Below are 18,028 nucleotides of genomic sequence, written 5' to 3'. Positions count from 1 at the left end.
ACTGCATTTATTCTGACGGAGGAAAGCACACACACAGACTCTGGCTGGCCCAGACCAGCTGAAAATTCAAGGCAATCACCCTCTCTGGACAACTTTCTGCCTTCCCAGCATTTATGCCCTGAAAAATCCCTGTTTGAGGAAGGACTTTCCTTTAAGTCCTAGCAGGACAAAGTCATACCCTTAACAGTGACAACCTGAATGGCAACTTGGCAGAAGGGCTCCATTTTCCCGGTTTCTCCAGCCCACTGATCCAACCCTCCGAAAGGCCATCCCACGTTAACTCATTTGGGAAAAGATAACCTCCAAGTTGAACATTCAAAAGATGGCAAAGTGGAGGAAGGACTGAGGGGATCAAAAAGGCAAAATCAAAATGCTGAGATCTCATTTATTTTCACCATCAGGGAACTTTTTGATTAGCCTCCGTTTTTCTTCCCAGATTTCAAAAAATAAAAATCCTTAAGTTCTGAGGAGGGACTCTGCAGCAGGAAGAGGAGTAAGATCACAGGATGAGAAGAAAAAAGGCTGCACATGTTCTCTCCCCACGTCCTCCGCCCCCCTCCCCCCTTCCTCTCCCCCCCCCCCCCCCCCCCCGCGCTGCCCATCACAGCCCCAACACGCACACACATAGGGCGGGCTTGTACTAGCAGGTGACGCCTCCACCTCCCATTCCTCATCCCTCGCCAGATACAGGTCTTCAGTGACCTTAGAAATTTTCGTTTGATCGGGAGTGTCGTTTTTCAGAGGAAAACCCGCCCCCGCCCCGCTGCCCTCGTCCACGCCGGGAGAGCGCTTCCCCCTGCGCTCGGACAGAACCGCCTCTCTGTGCCGCCCAGCACGTCCCATGCGAGGGCGCCCGGGCCGGGCGGGACACGCCCTCCCGCGCGGGGAGCAGCTTTCCCAGGGGTCTTGGGAGAGGCTCTGGCCTTTCCTAACGAGGGCCGGGAGCCTCCCCTGTGGGCTCGTTCCTGGCAGGCGCTCCCCCTCCCGGCGGGGAACCCCGATTTCCCCACCGCGGAGGGGAGGCACTCGCTTCTGCTCCCGGCACAGCCGCTCCGGCGGCCGGGGCCGGCGCATGCGTGGAGAGGGCCGCGTCCGCTCTGGGCTCCCCGGCTCCCGGGCTCCCGCGGCCGGCGGGCGGCGCATGCGTCAGCGGTGGGGCCGGGGGCAAGCCCGCGGAGGATGGAGCTGCGTGGGTCAGGCTCTCCTCCCGTTGCCTGGCTTCACGTCGGGGACGCTGCACCGTTGGAAGAGAGCCACAGAAAGCTAAAGGCACAGGCTCCTTACAGGGCATCTGCTTCATGCCTCCATTTTACAGATGAGGAAATGGATCCAAAGAAGGGGTGGGAAGTGACCAAAGCTGCATTTCTGAATTCTGGCACCTGCGACCAGATCCAGCTCTTGTTGGCATGGTTTAGGTACTCCTTCAGTGAGCATTTATCAAGCTCCTGGATGCGGTGTACTAAACGTATGTATGGTATGAAAGATAACCACGGATACATCAGAAGCAGTGTAACCATGGGTGCCCCAGACTTGGGCATAGAATGAACAGCCCTGGGTTTGATTTTGATGATTTGCCGGACTGCACCATGAGCTGCTTGGCCTTAGTCAAGTGGTTAACCTCTCTGAGCGGTAGTTTCCTGGCCTGCGTAAAGGAGATAAAATAGGACCTACCTGCTGGGTGGCAGAGTTTAAAAGATTTAAGGTGCACATTGCTTAGCATGGCCACTGCGCGGGGAAGGCATTCAAATGAGTGCTCAAGCAATATTTTGAGAGGTAGCAGTGGTAGGCACAGAGGCGTTCATGAGACCATGACGATACTTGTTTCCAGACAGAAGTCATGCAGAACAAGAGGGAAGGTACTTTCCCCTGTGCAGCACCCGGGGAGACTCACACAGGGTGACATGACCTGGCACTACAGAGACAAGAGGAAATGGGCTCTGTTTATCTTTCCACCAGCTGCTCCCACCCACCCTCTCCTCTTCCTCCGTTTCCAACTCTCACTGTGACTCATGGTGGCTGCAGAGATACATCAGGCCCTCTTATCAGAGTGAAATGCGTTCTGCAAAGGTGGTTTAATTTATGTTTGAAGTCCTATTTTATTTCAGGGGCCTCTCTCCTCTTTTTGCAGGCAGGGTAGGTGCAAGAAAGAGCAATCGATTTAAGTGAAGAAGAAGGAACGGTGTTTAAGTACCTAAGGTGTCAGATTGAAGGAGTCTAGGATCAGAGATCATCAGAGTTGAAGATCATCTGGGACAACGCCCTCATGTTAATGAAGGAGCCTTGAAAAACTGTAAAAGGTAAAAAGACATCAAGCTTTAGATTCAAGTTAGAGAGCCCTCATTTTCTGTGTCCCCATAATTCATTCATCCATTCATGCTCACTGCTTTAGGGGTACATTATATACTGCCAGGTACAAGGTTCTGTCTCAGTAAGCAGAGAAAGGGAAAAGGAAAATAGGAACCCAGAAGGATTCCCAGCTTCTTTGTGCAGCTTCATGGATAGTGGTGCCATTTACTGTGATAGTGACTGGAGAAATAGAAGCTCCTCTGAGACGAAGATGGCATGTTTTGAACACATTTTCTTATGTGCATGGGACTTTCAGGGATGACCTCCAGAGTGCAGTTAAGAACATGGGTGCCAAGCCCCCCAGAGAGAGGCCTGGAAGTGCCCCCTGGGAAATAGTCAACACAGAGGTCGTCACTGAAGCTGGGGCTGGGCTGAGATGGTCCGGAGAGAGCAGGCCCAATGGGAAGATCATGGGATGGATGAGAAGTGAACCTGACAGATACCAGCTCCTAAGGGTCAAATAGGGGTCCTGAGGAGAGGGCAGAAAAGTGAGAAGAAAACTAGAAAAGAAAATGGCATCAAGCAGTCCAAATGAAGAGGTTCTCTAGGGTGAGGAAGTGATCAGGAGTGGGAAATGCCACAGAGATGCCCAGCACATGAACACTGGAATGTAACCATTGAGTTGGACAATGAGGAAGTCAAGTCATTGATGACTCGTGTGACCCCGGTTTCGGTGGGGTCATGAGACCAGAAACTGGGTCACAAGGGGTTAGAGGCAAATGGAGTCAGGGAAGAGGAGCAGCAGGGAGAGTGGGTATAGCTCACTGCTTCAGAGGAGTTGGTTGGGCAGAGAAGGGGAAATGACAACTGGGGAGGCAGGTAAGTTTTTTGTCAGTGTCTTTTTACTATGAGAAACTGAAACATGCTGACAGGGTAAAGTGAGGCAGGATGGGTCAATAGGGAGAAATAGAATTAGGTCTCAGTACAGCCTCCACAGAAGTGAATGGGAGGAGAAGGTATTCTGTCCCCATGTAACCCAAAGGAAGGATTCCTCTTCCTTCTTTTACTTCTACCATGTGAGAGGAAGCAATGCACTTGAAAGCCTTAGGGATGGACTTGAGGAGCTCTTCAAAACAAGCTTTGTCTGAGTCATGGATCTAGCCATGGCATCAATATGACTGCCAAATGCATTTAATTAACCTCATTTGCATGTGGAGCTGTGCTCAACGCCACCACAAATAATGTGACGTAGATCCTGTTATTACCAGGTCTGTCAGGACTCTGGGTAGCAAGTGACCGAAACCCAACTCTGACTAGCTAAACCAAAAATGGAATCCATTAGTTTGCTAAACTGGGTAGACTGGCTTTAGGTATGGTTAGATTTTAGGTGCTTAAAAGATGTTGTTAGGAATAATAGGGATTAAGACTAAAATTGGAGTTTTATGTATGAGAGATCTAGAGAGGAAGAGAAGGGGGGGGCTTGTGGGGGGACAGAAGCAGCAGAACAAGACAAGAAGGAGGCCTAGGAGGAGCAATAGTATTGAGAAAGTAATGACTACCCCCACAGGCGTAAGAAGACCTTCTCCCCTGTTACCCCCTCCCCCTTAGAATTATGAGAGGGAGACCCTGGGTAGCCTTGCACTGGTCAGGCAGAAGGAGGCCCAGCATGGACTTCCCAACCTATGCTAGGCCCCTCATAGCCTAGACCCTACCCAGATGTAGCAGCAAGTCTGTGACCAGTTTTCCAGAGGTGAGCACTGTAACAAGGGGACCCAGTGATGTGGACTGCCAAAGAAACCCCTAGGTTCAGGACAGTTAGAAAGTCATGGCCAGAAGTCGGAAGCACCTGAGAGAGCAGAGAAGAGGCTAAATCAGCCAGGGAGTACCTTTGGGAGCAGTATCTCAGAATAGAGGATGGACCACCAACTCAACATCCACATAGAGGCTGGCAGGCCACCCAGGACAGGAAAAGTGGCCACTGAGATGGGCAGACACCAGGCAGCTATGCTCCAGGACCATACAAGGCCAAGAGTTCCCTTTCTCTCAGTACCATGAGGACACAGAAGCCACACACCACCCTACCTCTACCCTTTAGACCCTACAGGGTGATCAAAATATTTAAAAGTCCTTATAGGCTCAGGCACCAACCAGTCTGAATTGAGGTGGCCTGCTATTCCAGCATTAACCCTTTTGTTGACAGATTGTGAGGAGCTTGGGGAAAAGTCCCAGACGAGGGGCACTGGGGGTTGCTCAGGGAACTCAGGGTGGCACCTCTTTACCAACTGCCCCGGGCATATTTCAGTGTTGTATCAATCAGGTCAACCATAATGGTGGGTGTGGGTGAATATGAGCCAAACACCATCATCTTTACTGGTGAAGCAGGAGAAGGGCAAGGCCATCTGAGAAACTGAGCATGTTCTCAAAGGGGATATTGAAACTATTGATTAGACCAAGACTTAAACCAGTGTCTCCTCCTACTAACCAGTGCCTCCAGATTGATGGGGGCAAATGAGAAAAATCACATCTTGTTGATATATCCACGTTGCTGTGTGTGCTGGATTTACCATCCATCTGCTTTCCTTTATGTCGGCTGCACCATCAGGCAGCAGCTCCAAGCATTAGCAATCCCAAAGGGCAGAGCCCGTCTTTCTCAATAGTGCCGGCAACAGGCCCAGGGCATGTGCTCATTGGTCCAGCTTTATTCACGTACCCATCTCTGAACCAATCCCTAGTTGGCCAAGCCCAGGTCACATGACTGTTTCTCACCTCAGGGACTGAGAGTGGGGAGAGCCTGGCTCCTCAAAGAAAATCAGGATGCTCTTAGTAGAAAATGAGGTACTGGTTTTGGGGCAGGCAGGAACATTGAGGCACACACCACTGGTGCCTTCTGGGATTTAACTTTCTAAAACTCAGGGAGAGTGGGGTGTCTCCACAGCATGAAATGAATTGTTACCTGAGCATTTATCCATAAATTGATCCATGTAGATAACTAATATAGAAAAGCAATAAATCAAAGCAGAATTTTTCCCCTCTTAAATTTTTTTAGGATACTGATTAAATTGATTTTTTTTTTTAAAGATTTTATTTATTTATTTGACAGAGAGAGACACAGCGAGAGAGGGAACACAAGCAGGGGGAGTGGGAGAGGGAGAAGCAGGCTTCCCGCCGAGCAGGGAGCCCGATGCGGGGCTCGATCCCAGGACCCTGGGATCATGACCTGAGCCGAAGGCAGACGCCTAATGACTGAGCCACCCAGGCGCCCCTCAAGTCAGTGTTTTACTTGGTAAACATGTCTGAGACCATGCATCCCTGGCTGCTAAGCACCATGGCGGACAGGGCTAGAAAGGTAACAGCTTTATTTTGAGCAGGGGGCAAAGACAAGGCAGCACTTTATAGCTACATTGTAACTAGATCCTGCATCTAAATTGATTTTTAATAATTGAATTAGAGGAATATAATCAACTAAGTGTCCAGTATGGTTTAAAGCATAGTGCATTTCATAAATCCATTTAGAAAATTGTCTCTTCTCTTGTGAATGCGGAAACAACTGTCTTACTTTTTCCTCTGTGTATTATTTTCTCTTTTTAAAGCAAATCACCCTCTTCTAAGTCCTAGAGAAACTAGATAATTCGTTATTGCCTGTAAAAAAAAAAAAAAAGTTTTTTTGTAATAAATAAAAAGTTTAATTATCCAAGAAGAGATAGTAAAGGCAGCATCGGGTTTTCTTCACAGACTTTTATTTTCAATATCATAAAACACTCCACTCAGTAATTTTTTTTTTTTTTTTAAGTCGGCTCTAAGTAAAAGGAGATAATTAAGTTTTCAGGAAAGGAAAAATAATCATCAGTTTTACTCTAAAATTTATGCTGTGTCTTTTTGGAAATAGTATTATTCCATAAGGGATATCTTAAAATTCACAATTTAAAAAATTTACATCTCAGAATTGAAAAACTCTCTGGAGGGACGCCTGGGTGGCTCAGTCAGTTAAGCCTCTGCCTTCGGCTCAGGTCATGATCCTGGGGTCCTGGGATCGAGTCCCACGTCAGACTCCCTGCTCAGCGGGAAGCCTGTTTCTCCCTCTCCCTCTGCCTGCCACTCTGCCTACTTGTGATCTCTCTCTATCTCTCTGTCAAATAAATAAATAAAATCTTAAAAGAAAAAGAAAAAAACTCTGGAAAAAAAAGTCATTAATCACACTAAGTAGAAATAAACTCATCATGCCCTGGTGTTTGAGTCACATAATTAATTCAGAAGGGGCTGGCTTTCTCTGCATGTGGAATCCTGGCATTCGTTTATTCATCAAATATTTATCATACCCTTATAGCTTCCCTGCTCTATGCTGGGCACTGGGGATGCAGAGATGAGTCAGACAGGCTCATGTCTGGGAAGGAAGGAGACAAGCGAGTAACAGGGAGGTCCACAGAGGTGTGCGGGCATGCTGAGGGCTTGTAGGAAGGAAAGTCGATTGATTTTTCAGCAGAGTGGATGGCTCAGAGGCTAGCTGGAATAATAAGCTATCTGAAGGCTTTGCATTTCTCACACTGACCAGAACTGTGCTGGGGAAGTATTTATAGACTTTTTTTTTTGGCCCTGGCTAAGATGGAGGACATTTGGAAATCCTCTTTGGCAGCCCTGAGGCAGCTGGGCTGTGTGTCAGCTAAGAAATGAGGACTCCTGGTCATCCTAGCACCTCAGTATGTGTGCTCTGGCCTTGCCTGACTAGGCCATGGAAGTTCTGGTCCCCCATTCAACATATTCAACGTTCCGTCACCATTGAGCCGCCCCCATGGGCTAGATCCTGTTCAAGCAAAGCGGACTACAATCTCAGGTAGCTTACTTCTAGAGGAAGGGAGGGGGACAAATAGTATATCAAAGTGGCGATAAATATACTATAAGGAAAAACAAAGCAAGAATGACAGGACAGGGAATGTTGGGGATATATAATACAAAATAGGGTCTTTAGGAGATTCAGCCTAAATTCAGTTTGCCCAGTTCCCTGGGCCCCCAAGAACTGTGGCTGGTGGTACATTAGGAGCCCACCAAAGAAAGTGGCAAGCTGCCTGACCCCAGAATTCCCGAGAAGTGGCCAGCTCAGGCTAACACAGGCTGGTGTGCATACCCACCCTGTCACCAAAGAGTTTCCTCCTCTGGCGAATGGATCTGGTATAGCCAGAGCCTGGCAGCTCATGCCTGGGGAAGCGATGGGATATTTATTCTAGAGGTGAGAGGAAGGTTTATACCTTGATAGTGTCTAGGGGAGAAGGGCCATCCAGCTCCCCAAAAAGAACTTTGGCAAAGAGAAGATAAAAGGTCAAGGGCTGGGCCAAGAGTGCTGGGGCCCAGTCTGGTTGAAGGCCCCCACTCGAAAGGAAGTGTCAGTCAGGAGGGGGGCAGATGCCAGGTCATTAGAATGGGCTAGAAGGGACACCCGTGTTGGGGCAACAACAAGGAGGCACAGACCCCACCATACTGGTTATCAGGCTAGGGGGCAGAATAAGAACTCAGGATCAGGACCTTTAGGCTGGAGCAGAGAGCTGGCGTAGGGTGGCCAGGTGTGGAGGCCTTGGGAAGAAGTCAAGGGTTTTGTGTTTATCTACTAACACTGGCTTAGGTGGCTCTTGATTATAGCCAAGTCTTGCTTATTCCATCATCTGTATAAGCACTACAGTGCTTTTAACCATGAGCCAGATACCACCGAAATAAATTGTAGTTCTGTTGGGAGGGCAGCTAGGGAGAGAAGGAAGGTGAAGAGGCAAGGAATCTCCAGTATTTTGTGCCTAAAGCATAACTGCAGCAGAAACCAAGTAGAAAGAGACTTAGGCCCCTAGGGAGGATAAAAGTACGTACAATAAACTGACCAGCACAGCATGCTCTCCTGTATGGACGCCAGGACCAGAACAACTTGTCATGTTGCCACTTTGATCATGGGATTTGGATCAAAAAGAACATGGGATTTGGACTTTGCTCTGGGGCTTGGCCCTGGTCTCTGCCACCTGTCAGCTGTATGACCTTGGGTAAGTGACTTGATGCTCTGAGCCTTCGTTTCTTCATCTGGGTAGTGGAAGGGTACAAGCTGGAGCCTGTGCTAAGATTCAGTCATGTCTGGCGAGCCAGTGGGAAACCCCACAGGATCACGCAATCTGCCTTTCTTGAAGAGCTGCAAGGAGCCAAGTCCAGTGAGCTCACCAAGTGGAGAAGTGTCCATGTCGGAGAAAGGAGTAGTTTTGAGAACCCATGGTAACAATGGCTGAATCTCTCCCCGGCCCTCCCCATGCTGGATCCATGGGATTCCTGGACAGAGCTGTCACTAAAAGCTAACGGGATTACTTACTACATACTCTATAAGACACTGAGATACAGGGTCACTGTGATGAGCACCCCCATAAAGGAGCATAACAGGAGAGAGAATCATTTCCATGGGCAGCTTTGCCAGAGAAGGACGGCAGAGCAGGGAAGGGGCCGTGCCTGGCACCTGGGCATGGATTTGTTGGTGAGTACATGCAAGGTGCCTCCCCCCAGGGACTCCCCAAAAGTACAGGGGGCAAGATACTTTGCTGGGATTAAGTCCTAGCTGAGAGATGGTGGGAACAAATACTTGGATTCTTGGTCTTGTGGCTTCATTTGCCCACCACCAGGTGAGAGACTCTTGGTTGAAAGTAAGGACGTTCCCACGCATGAGCCTGGACGTGGCAAGAACACAGTAAATGTCAGATCCAGATCCCCTTCAGAAACCACGTAAGGGACCCAATGGAGCTCTTGGGGGACTGTTCAGGACATGTCCTGGTGAGTTTGGGGATTAAAACAGCATTCCCACGGCAAAGGCTGTTAATCAAAAAGTAACCTAGTATGTATGTTTGAGCACTTACTATGTGCCAGTAAGGTGTACATGCTAAGAGGGATTTGAATTATCCTTTTCTCATCACTTGACAGTTTACAAACTACCCTGATACACATTTTATTCCCATTAGTCTTCACGACAACCTAACAATGTAGGATCCCCATTTACAGATTGGGAGATGGAGTTTCAAAGAAGTCAAGTAATGTCTCCATAATAATCTAGCCAATAAGGGGTGCGACTGGACTCTCTTTCTTTGGAGACCAACAAATGAAAGAATGAGGGGGAAACCCAGCAAACACTGAAACCTGAAGTTCTCATTGGAAGAGCTGGAGAGAAAGACAGGTCTTTGTGGCTGGACATCCGGAAGAGGTCAGCTGGGACTGGAGCTGGATCTAACCAGGGGGTGGAAGGCACTGGCGGGGAAGGGGGATAGGACATGGGAGACAGGATGTAGAAAAGGAGGCAGCACGCACGTGGGGGAGGGCAGGCTCCCGGTGCTGGTCCTGGAGCTGCCCCGGCTCATCCCATTTCAGAGACTTTTTAAGGCCTTTCAAAAAGAAACTCCAACTTACTCCCCCAGAGTCTTTGGAAGTCACACCGGAGGCTTTGCCCCTATTGCAGTGTCTGGACCATCCAAATCACCTCTCATGACTTCGGCAACTGCTGGTCTCGGGGTCTGTATCCCTGTCATTTCTAAGTCTTCTTGGAGAATTATTTATGACATTCTAAAAGTATGCAAAGCCACATGTGGAAATGTGCCAATATGAGAATATTAGCCAGAAATTATGCTCATTCCAAATTGCAGAAAAAACCCCAGGAGACAGGAAAAGGAATGAGCCTTTATGGGCCAGACTTTACTGGCACCTTTCACATTCATGGTCCCTTCTAATATTCATTACAGCGTAATGTGGAAGATGAGATCAATTCCATTTGGCAATGAAGGAAACATGTTCAGAGAGGTAAAGTGACTTGGCCAATGTCACACAGCTAATAAGTGGCAAACCTAGGGTTTGCATCCAGGTCTGACTTCGGAGTACTATATTTTCCAATATACCACAATGTATAGCTTGTGGAATTCAGGTGGAACTGAGGGGACCAAGAAACACAGTTTAGTTGACAGTACAATTTTTTATCCTATTTTTTTTTTATTAATTCAAGTTTAAAGACCATGCAGTTTCCAAATTACGAGCTTCAGAAAGTTCTTACATCATTGAGGTACTCAGGATTCAAAGACAGTGCCCTATCAAAAACGGGGCCCACTTTGCACTGGGTAGAGAATGAGGAGGAGATTTTCAGGGAAACCTATCCCATTTCCTCAAACTCTGTGTCATACAAATGCCAAAGTTTGACACATCCTGACCGCTTTACTTTCCTTGGCAGCTCCAACTCTGATGAAGGAGTAAGAAATATGCCTCCCCCTTGACAGGAAGAATGTGTGAAATGAAGGACCTCAGGTGCTACGCTGGTTTTTGACAGTCCCTCAGAAGAAAGCACTTCCTGCCTGTTCTATTCAATCCCAGTCCAGGTGAGTCACTACATTTTCAGTCAGGCGAGTATTTTAAGGCATGAGAAATGTAAGCTGGAACCAGCAGAGAAAGCTGAGGGATGGATCATCACCATTAGCTTTGATGATGACTTGTTGTCATGGTGCCAGGAAGATCATTTCCACTGAGAGTCCCACTCCCCGCTGTTTTGCTGGCCTGTTTGACGTGGGAGACTGGTGGCCTCCCTGATGCAGGCGTGGGGCATGGCCACGGGCATGGGCACATATGTGCACCTAGAGCGGACACCCCCCCAGCAGGCTCACGTTGGCTACCTGGGTCACGGTTAAAAGGCTGTGCTCTAGATGAGCTGGTGGGGAGCCAGCAGGACCCCTCCCCCACCTCCTGTGACGTTTTGCGCCTGACGTTTTGGAGCAGATTCCGCAAGGGCCTGAACCACCTCCACCTCTGCCCTCTGGTTCAGCATTTGGCTCTGCAGAATGCCACCCCCGGCAGCCTCTTCTGCTGGTATCTACACTGCAAAGCTCTGTGCTATCTCTTCTGAATGGGACCAAGTGACTAGCTTTGAGCAGAAATGCAGGTTGTGTCGTAGCCCTGTGGGGTGAACCACACGGTAGGAGCCATCAGGATGAGCTGTGCTCCTTGCTCAGACTTCCCACTGGGCTGCTTCCCTGTCTCCTGCCCTTACCTGGTCTCGAGAGACTGCAGTGACGATGGGGTGGGGATGGGGAATAACCTTGCTCTATAGTTTCTCCTGAATCCCCTTAATTAAGCTTTCACATGGATGCAAGAAACAAGCAAGCTCCATCCCCGGGCCCAGTGGTCATCTCCCCCCAGATTCTGACTCAGAGGCGTGGGGCAGGCTTATTTTTATTAAGGGCCCAAGTAATTGGATTGCAGGTGGTCCCAGACCACACTTTGAGAAACACTGGGGCAGAAATAAGTCAGCAAGTGTATGAGATACATCTGGTGTGAGTGGTAATTCATCTAGTTTCTTAAGATAGTATTATGGGCTAAATTGTGACTCCCCACCCCCCGAATTTGTACATTGAAGTCCTGCCTCCCAGTACCTCAGAATGTGACTGCATTTGGAGATAGGGCCTTTCAAGAGGTAATTAAATGAAAAATAAGGTCACTGGGATGGACCCTGATCCAATATGAGTGGTGTCCTTACAAGGAGAGATTAGGACACAGACACCCACAGAGGTAAGAGCATGCGAGAACACAGTAAGAAGACAGCCATATGCAAACCAAGGAGAGAGGCCTCAGAATTTGGGAGCTTGGGAAAGATAATACACTGCGTGTATTCCAGCTACATAATATCCTACAGCATCTGCAACAGTATCCTGCAATCAAACACGCTAATATTTCTGTAGGGAAATGTATATGTTGTATAAATAAAGACCATAAGTAACCTAATATCGACTCAAGACAGGTTTTGGGGCCAAGTGAATTTATTTCAGGTCAAGTTTTGTTGTCAAACGAGTTATAAATCCAATTTTTGGTATTTGGAGCTTAGAGGGTTTTGAAATTGTGGACCCATATTGTCCCTGTCCTACAGATGAAGAAACTGAGGCACAGGGAGATAAAACAACTTTCCACATTCATTAACTCATGGGAGGTGGGGTTGGGCTCCCACCCACATCTGCCTGGCTGTGCCCCTCAGTACTGCCCACCTCTCAGGGCATGCCATGTCTGCAGAATAGTCACCAGGCTGGCAGCCTCGCTGTGAGGACAAGATACAGTGTAGGTTGAGTTCTGTGATGGGTGGAATTGTGTTTCCTCCCCAAAGTCATATGTTGAGATCCTAACTCTACTACCTCAGAATTTAACCTTATGTGGAAATAGGGTCATTGCAGATATAATTAGTTAAATTAAGATGAAGCCATTAAGGTGAGCCCTAATTCAATATGACTGGTGTCCTTATTAAAAAAAGAAATTTGGACACAGAGGGGTACTCAGGGAGAATGTCATGTAAATACATAATGCAGAGATCAGGGAGATGTTTCTCCAAGCCAAGGCGTGCCCAGGATGGCCAGCAACATGCCAGAAGCTAGGAGAGAAGGGTGGGACGTTCATCTCACTGAGCCTTCAGAAGGAAGTTACACTGCCGATACCTTGCTCTCAAACTTCTGGCCTCCAGAACGTGAGGCAGATTGGTGTTCAGGGCCCCCAGTGTGTGGAACTTTGTCACAACCACCCTAGCAAACGAATATACATTCTTCACACAGGTCCCAGATTTCAAGTGGGAGACCATTAAAGGGTAGCTAACCTAGTTACTACCTTTATTATGGAGGCTGCAGGAGATAAAGCCCGTGAGTGAGATGAGTTCTAAGGCCTCCTCCAAGTTTTGGGTCTAATTTTCTATGTTGACACCATGAGGATAGCCCAGCTCCCCTTGCCACTTGCCCCAATGGTCCGGTTCTTACGGCATTTCTTTGCTTTTTTAAAGGATGGGCTCATGTAAAGGTGGTCTTAAAAGCAAAACAAAACAAAGCAAAGAATGTCTTTTACGCCAATGTGGGTTACGTCTGTGTATGTTAAAAATGAAACCACGTGGGCCCTAATTTCCCTTTGGATGTTCCTACTTGCATCATGAACTCAGTCAGACGTGGGTTTTCTGAATCCCTTACACTTGTGCCTTCAGATCTGCCAAGTTTAACCCACAGTATGTGTTTGGGCTACAAATTCTGCAGGGGAAAGCAGAAAGCTAAGTTAGAGGTGGTTTTCTGTGAGTTAAGAGTGTATCGCTGAAACCCTATGTTGGCCTAGAAATGTGTGTTCTTTGTGTGGCAATGTGTCCCCTCATTGCCATTTTACTGAACAGATAAAAGCTTCTTTAAGAAAGTATAAAAGACTGATGAATGCTTTTTCCATTCGTAGAACAAGGTGTGGTTGGCCCAGTGTAGAGAAGAAGGTAAAAATGCTAAACTGTTTTCTTCAGGCTTTAGTGATGGGATCCCCCATTGTTGAGCTGGTTTGGACCTTTAGACGGCTGCCTTGAAGATGTCTTTTCATCTTCATGTCATGTCAATTTCAGGAAATGATCTGCTGTAGGTGGAGTGTGGCCCCCAACTCCCCATCCGTGGAAATAGGACCTTAATGGCGTGAGCGTTCAAAGAATGAGCTTCAGGTTTTCTTCTGACATCCATTTGCAGTTGTTTTGCAACTCCCTGTCAGCCCTCAGCCTCTGTCCAGCAGGCTGCTTCCAACGGCTTTCCTCAGCAAGCCGAGGGGCCTCCCTTGTCTCCCTCAGCCCTGACGCAGAGCCAGAGGTGTGTGAGCATTGGCTTAAGGCTTTCCATCTTTGCTCCTTGTTCCTGGTTCTCCTTCCACCAACTTTAGGAGAAGTAGGCCTTTTCCTATCACAGATGCAGCCCCAGTGGAATTCTGTTAGGATATCAGTATGGTTGCAGGGTGGGAGGTGACACTTCGGGGATTTCATGGTTGGCGACTCTATCCAGTGTTATCGGGAGAGATTTAATTAAGCCAGAGTAACTGCCTAATAGATAGATGCTCCGGAATAGAGACCACATCTTGTTCATTTGTGAATCCTTAGGGCCTAGCTCCGAGCTTGGCACATGGTAGGTGTTCAATAAAATTATTTGTTGAATGAATGAATCTTGATTTTCTTTCTTTATCAGATAGGTGTCTGACACGTGTTAAGTCCAACAATCATGGCCACAAACAAGGTTAGAGAATGCTTCTGTTACATCATAATAGCTCTCATGGGTCATGTCCAACGAAAAGGTCCTGAGGCCAAGGGGCAGAGGACAGAGGCCTAGGTCTGGCTCCACCACTGTCCTTGAGACCCTAGGATCTCAGCCTCCCTGTGCCTCAGTATCCTCCACTGAGACACAGACATTGTAATATCTGCTCTGCCTGCCTCACTGGATGATTATGAGAACATGACAAAAGAATGGATATGAAAGTTTTCTGAAAATTTCAAAGACCATGCCAAGGATATTATTTTTATTATCATTTCTTTTATTACAGATATTTGTACAGTTGTGTTGCTCATAATTATTTTTGATTTCTTCAGCTTCCTTTCTACATGCTCGTGTTCAAGGATCAAAGTCCGGATTACCTCCTACCCCAGATAAAGGGATACCCATCTTGGTAGTCCAGGCACTGCCAAGAGCCAGCTTGCTTGGAGCTCAATTGTCTGCTTGGCCAGCAAACATTCCTGCATCACAGATGGCAGGTGGCAAGTTAAGTCACTGAAGACTAGTTGACATAGAGTTGCCCCCTGATGCCATTCCCGTGCCCGAAGCCACAGGAAACAGAAATAGTAGGGACTTCTCCCCAAGGGACTGTGCTCCTTGACCTTACCACTAGCCCATCAGAGAGCCCTCAGTCCCCATTCTGTCTAGAATAGGCCAGTGGGGAGGTGACTTGTGGGAAGCAGCCAGCCAGTGGCCCGCAGAGCCCAGGTGGGAAGCCTAGCCTCCAGACTTCATTCCCCCTGCCTCTCGATGGATGGATCGAGGCCCTAGTAGAAAGTGCTGTACCTCCTCTTGTTTCCTGTTGCTAAGGCAACTGGGTGAACATAAAACAGAAACAGCCCACGTGGTCTTGCTGCCTCTACCCACACGGTCATCTCATCCAGAAAGCCACAGTCAGGCGGATAGATTTGGGCCAAGCATGTGTTTGGGGGTGAGGAACCCCCGGAGGAGAAACACCGGAGCTGTGTGGCAGTCGATATTCTCTGAACACTCTTCCCGGGTAGACAAGATGTTGAAGCCAGGAAGTGGTGGGGTGTAGAGAGTGAGGAGTTGAAATGGCTGGAGTGTGCCAGTTGGCAGAATGTGACAAGGGTTGAAATTGTCCTAGGCCTGGGTTCTAGCTGCCTGTCCTTAGTTACAGAATGAGAGAGCAGGGGGCATGACCACTAACCCTCATCTCTGAAATCTGTGCCTCTAGCTTTCCTGCTTTCCCCCAAGAGAGGCCCTTCTGAGCTTTTAGACAAGGGTCTTTCTTAAGGAGCAATGCAATACTGTAGGGATAAGGGCAAGGCCATCTGAGAACCAGGCAGCTCTCAGCACGGGGCCACAGAGCTGGGGGACAGTCACATGAGAGGAGTGCAGGGCAGACCATCCCACAGATATCCACCCAAGGCCTCCCTCCAACTTCAAGTTTCAACTCAATGATGACCTTCTCCAAAAGCCTCTCAACTCCACCCAGACAGGCAATAACACTGTCATCCTCTCTATTCTCCCATATTTTCATCTGCATCTCCCTGTGCACTCAGCACCTGTTTTGACCACGTACTCACCCTTTGAATGACTTTTATTGCACACATACTAATATATGCTCAGTGAAGGAAAAGTCAGAAATGCAGATGCCCACAAAGAAGAAAATAAAAACCACTCTTAAACCTGCCACCTGGAGATCATCACTGCTGATGTTTGGGGTGTTAGCACTATTTAGGCTCATGTCTTTTTTTTCTGCCTACATTCAGCTCATCAAAAGCCAAGTCCACACCTGGCCCCCTCTGTAGGCTCTCAGCTGCCGTGATGCTTCCCATTCAACAGTGGGTGAATAAACAAATGGAGGAGTGGACAGAAGGACAGAGAAAAGGTTCTCCTACCCAACAAAAGACCTAAAAAGGGAAGAGAAGGTCACATGCAGCCCCCTCCCCTCCCCTCCACTCCCATCAGAGCGGAATCAATGCCAGGAAGTGAGCGGTGCACAGAGAATGGGCCGGACCTGCACAATGATCATTAGTGGAAAGACAGAGATCTCTGCTGTATGACTTGGAAATGTCGGCCGTGGCTTAAGGGAAAAGAGGATTCATGGAAATCGCCAAGTCAAGGTCGCCACATGTGTGCAGTATTTTAGGCTCAGCAAGCAATCTGGCAAATTCAAAGCCTCTCGTAAATGACTTCCAAGAAATCTGCTTTTAGCCCCGCCATTGACAGGGGAGCACATCCCTATGACTTGCCCCTCACTGGATTGAAGATGATCATTGATTTATCTGGAGCAGAAACAGCAGGATTCCACATCACCGCTTAGAAGGCAGCCGGGGCCAAAGCAGAGAATTAACAAATCTTTATTATTAATTCCAATACCACCACACCCCATGGGTCCTGCAGCAAATCACGGGCTCTCTTAATAAGAGTTTCTCTGTGTTTAAGTGGAGCTAATTTTTTTTTTTTTTTATGGAGCATGTCCTCATTCTTAACTATGAGGACAACCTCAAAATATTCATTAATCATGCACAAGCCCAGAACATGCTAGGTGCTGCAGGAGATGCAAAATAAGTAGAACAATCCCTATATTTCCATTCATTCAAGCATCAAACATTGATTGAGACCCTTTGATGCGCCAAACACTATGCACAGCACTGGGTTTTATAGCACATTGCAGTCATTATCCTGCTTTAAAAGTGAAGAGATGAGCCTCAGGGAGCTTATAGAACTTCCCCAAGTTGCCCACAGCCACACGGTCTGTAAGAGACTTGGGACTAGAATAAAGGGAACGAATCTGACAGTTTATTATTTTTATTATCATTTAAGTGCCACTTAAGGAGCCTTAGAAATGTTAAGCCAAGGGCGCCTGGGTGGCTGTTGGTTGGGCAACTGCCTTCGGCTCAGGTCATGATCCTGGAGTCCCGGGATCGAGTCCCACATCGGGCTCCCTGCGCGGCGGGGAGTCTGCTTCTCCCTCTGACCCTCCTCCCTCTCATGCTCTCTGTCTCTCATTCTCTCTCTCACAAATAAATAAAATCTTAAAAAAAGAAAGAAAGAAAGAAAGAAATGTTAAGCCAACATTTGTGTAAGCCTCCCTCTCACTAACCCAGAACCAGCTATAGTTCATGCCAGGGGAGTAGGAAAGAGGTTTGGGCTCATTTCTTCCCCCACCGGTGAGCCTCTGGGGGAGGCTGCAAAACCAAAGGTCAACTGGTCCTTGCTCAGTACTTACTCTCGGTGGTCTGTTGATGCCTGCCTTCCACACGGTGGCAAGAGATGCAAGGGTGATCACAGGCCCGCGACCAAGATGAGCAGGAGGAGAGGAAGTTTTGGTCCCTGACAGTGTTTTGCTTCTGACCTCCGTGTTTTTTCCCTCAACCCAAAGCAGCACTTGGGTGCTAAGAGAAAGGAGCCTGAACTCAGGAGTTGTGCAGACAAGGGTTCAAACCCCAGCCCAACCTCTCACAAGTTGTGTGAGCTCGCACAAGCCTCTCTGAGGCTTCATTTTCTCCCCACTAAGTGGAGGCAATACCTACCGTGCAGAGAGGTTCCAACTGGGTAACAAAAGTACAAGTTGCTCAATCAATAGTCATCATTTACTATTTCCAAATTAAATTCCACCCAAAAGCGGAGTTGTTATTTTTTAAAAAACCATGAACTAACAAGTGTTTATTGAAGATCTATTTTAGGCAGGAAGATGGAGAGAAACC

At 47.9% G+C, this 18,028-nt stretch overlaps 1 long non-coding RNA gene and 1 other non-coding gene across 6 annotated transcripts; one reads left to right on the top strand and one right to left on the bottom strand.

Moving 5' to 3' along the window:
* Positions 1-340: 340 nt before the first annotated feature.
* Positions 341-17,107, top strand: LOC123863679 (uncharacterized). 5 transcript variants are annotated; one of them, XR_010409944.1, is made up of 6 exons: positions 341-1,465; positions 2,129-2,297; positions 8,177-8,776; positions 9,295-9,493; positions 10,505-10,649; positions 16,088-17,107. It is a non-coding gene; the product is annotated as an uncharacterized LOC123863679 (long non-coding RNA). The 5 variants fall into 5 exon arrangements; XR_010409943.1 differs by having other exon boundaries at positions 13,667-17,107; XR_010409942.1 differs by having other exon boundaries at positions 8,177-8,300; positions 10,505-17,107.
* LOC123835037 (small nucleolar RNA SNORA63) lies at positions 5,576-5,706 on the bottom strand. The gene has a single exon (XR_006788597.1). It is a non-coding gene; the product is annotated as a small nucleolar RNA SNORA63 (small nucleolar RNA).
* Positions 17,108-18,028: the final 921 nt, after the last annotated feature.

This window comes from Mirounga angustirostris, unplaced genomic scaffold (genome assembly GCF_029215605.1).
Source record: "Mirounga angustirostris isolate CCGP_5_RB_7025 unplaced genomic scaffold, mMirAng1.0.hap1 SCAF_1, whole genome shotgun sequence".
NCBI lineage: Eukaryota > Metazoa > Chordata > Mammalia > Carnivora > Phocidae > Mirounga > Mirounga angustirostris.
This window is presented reverse-complemented; position numbering and strand designations above follow the sequence as displayed.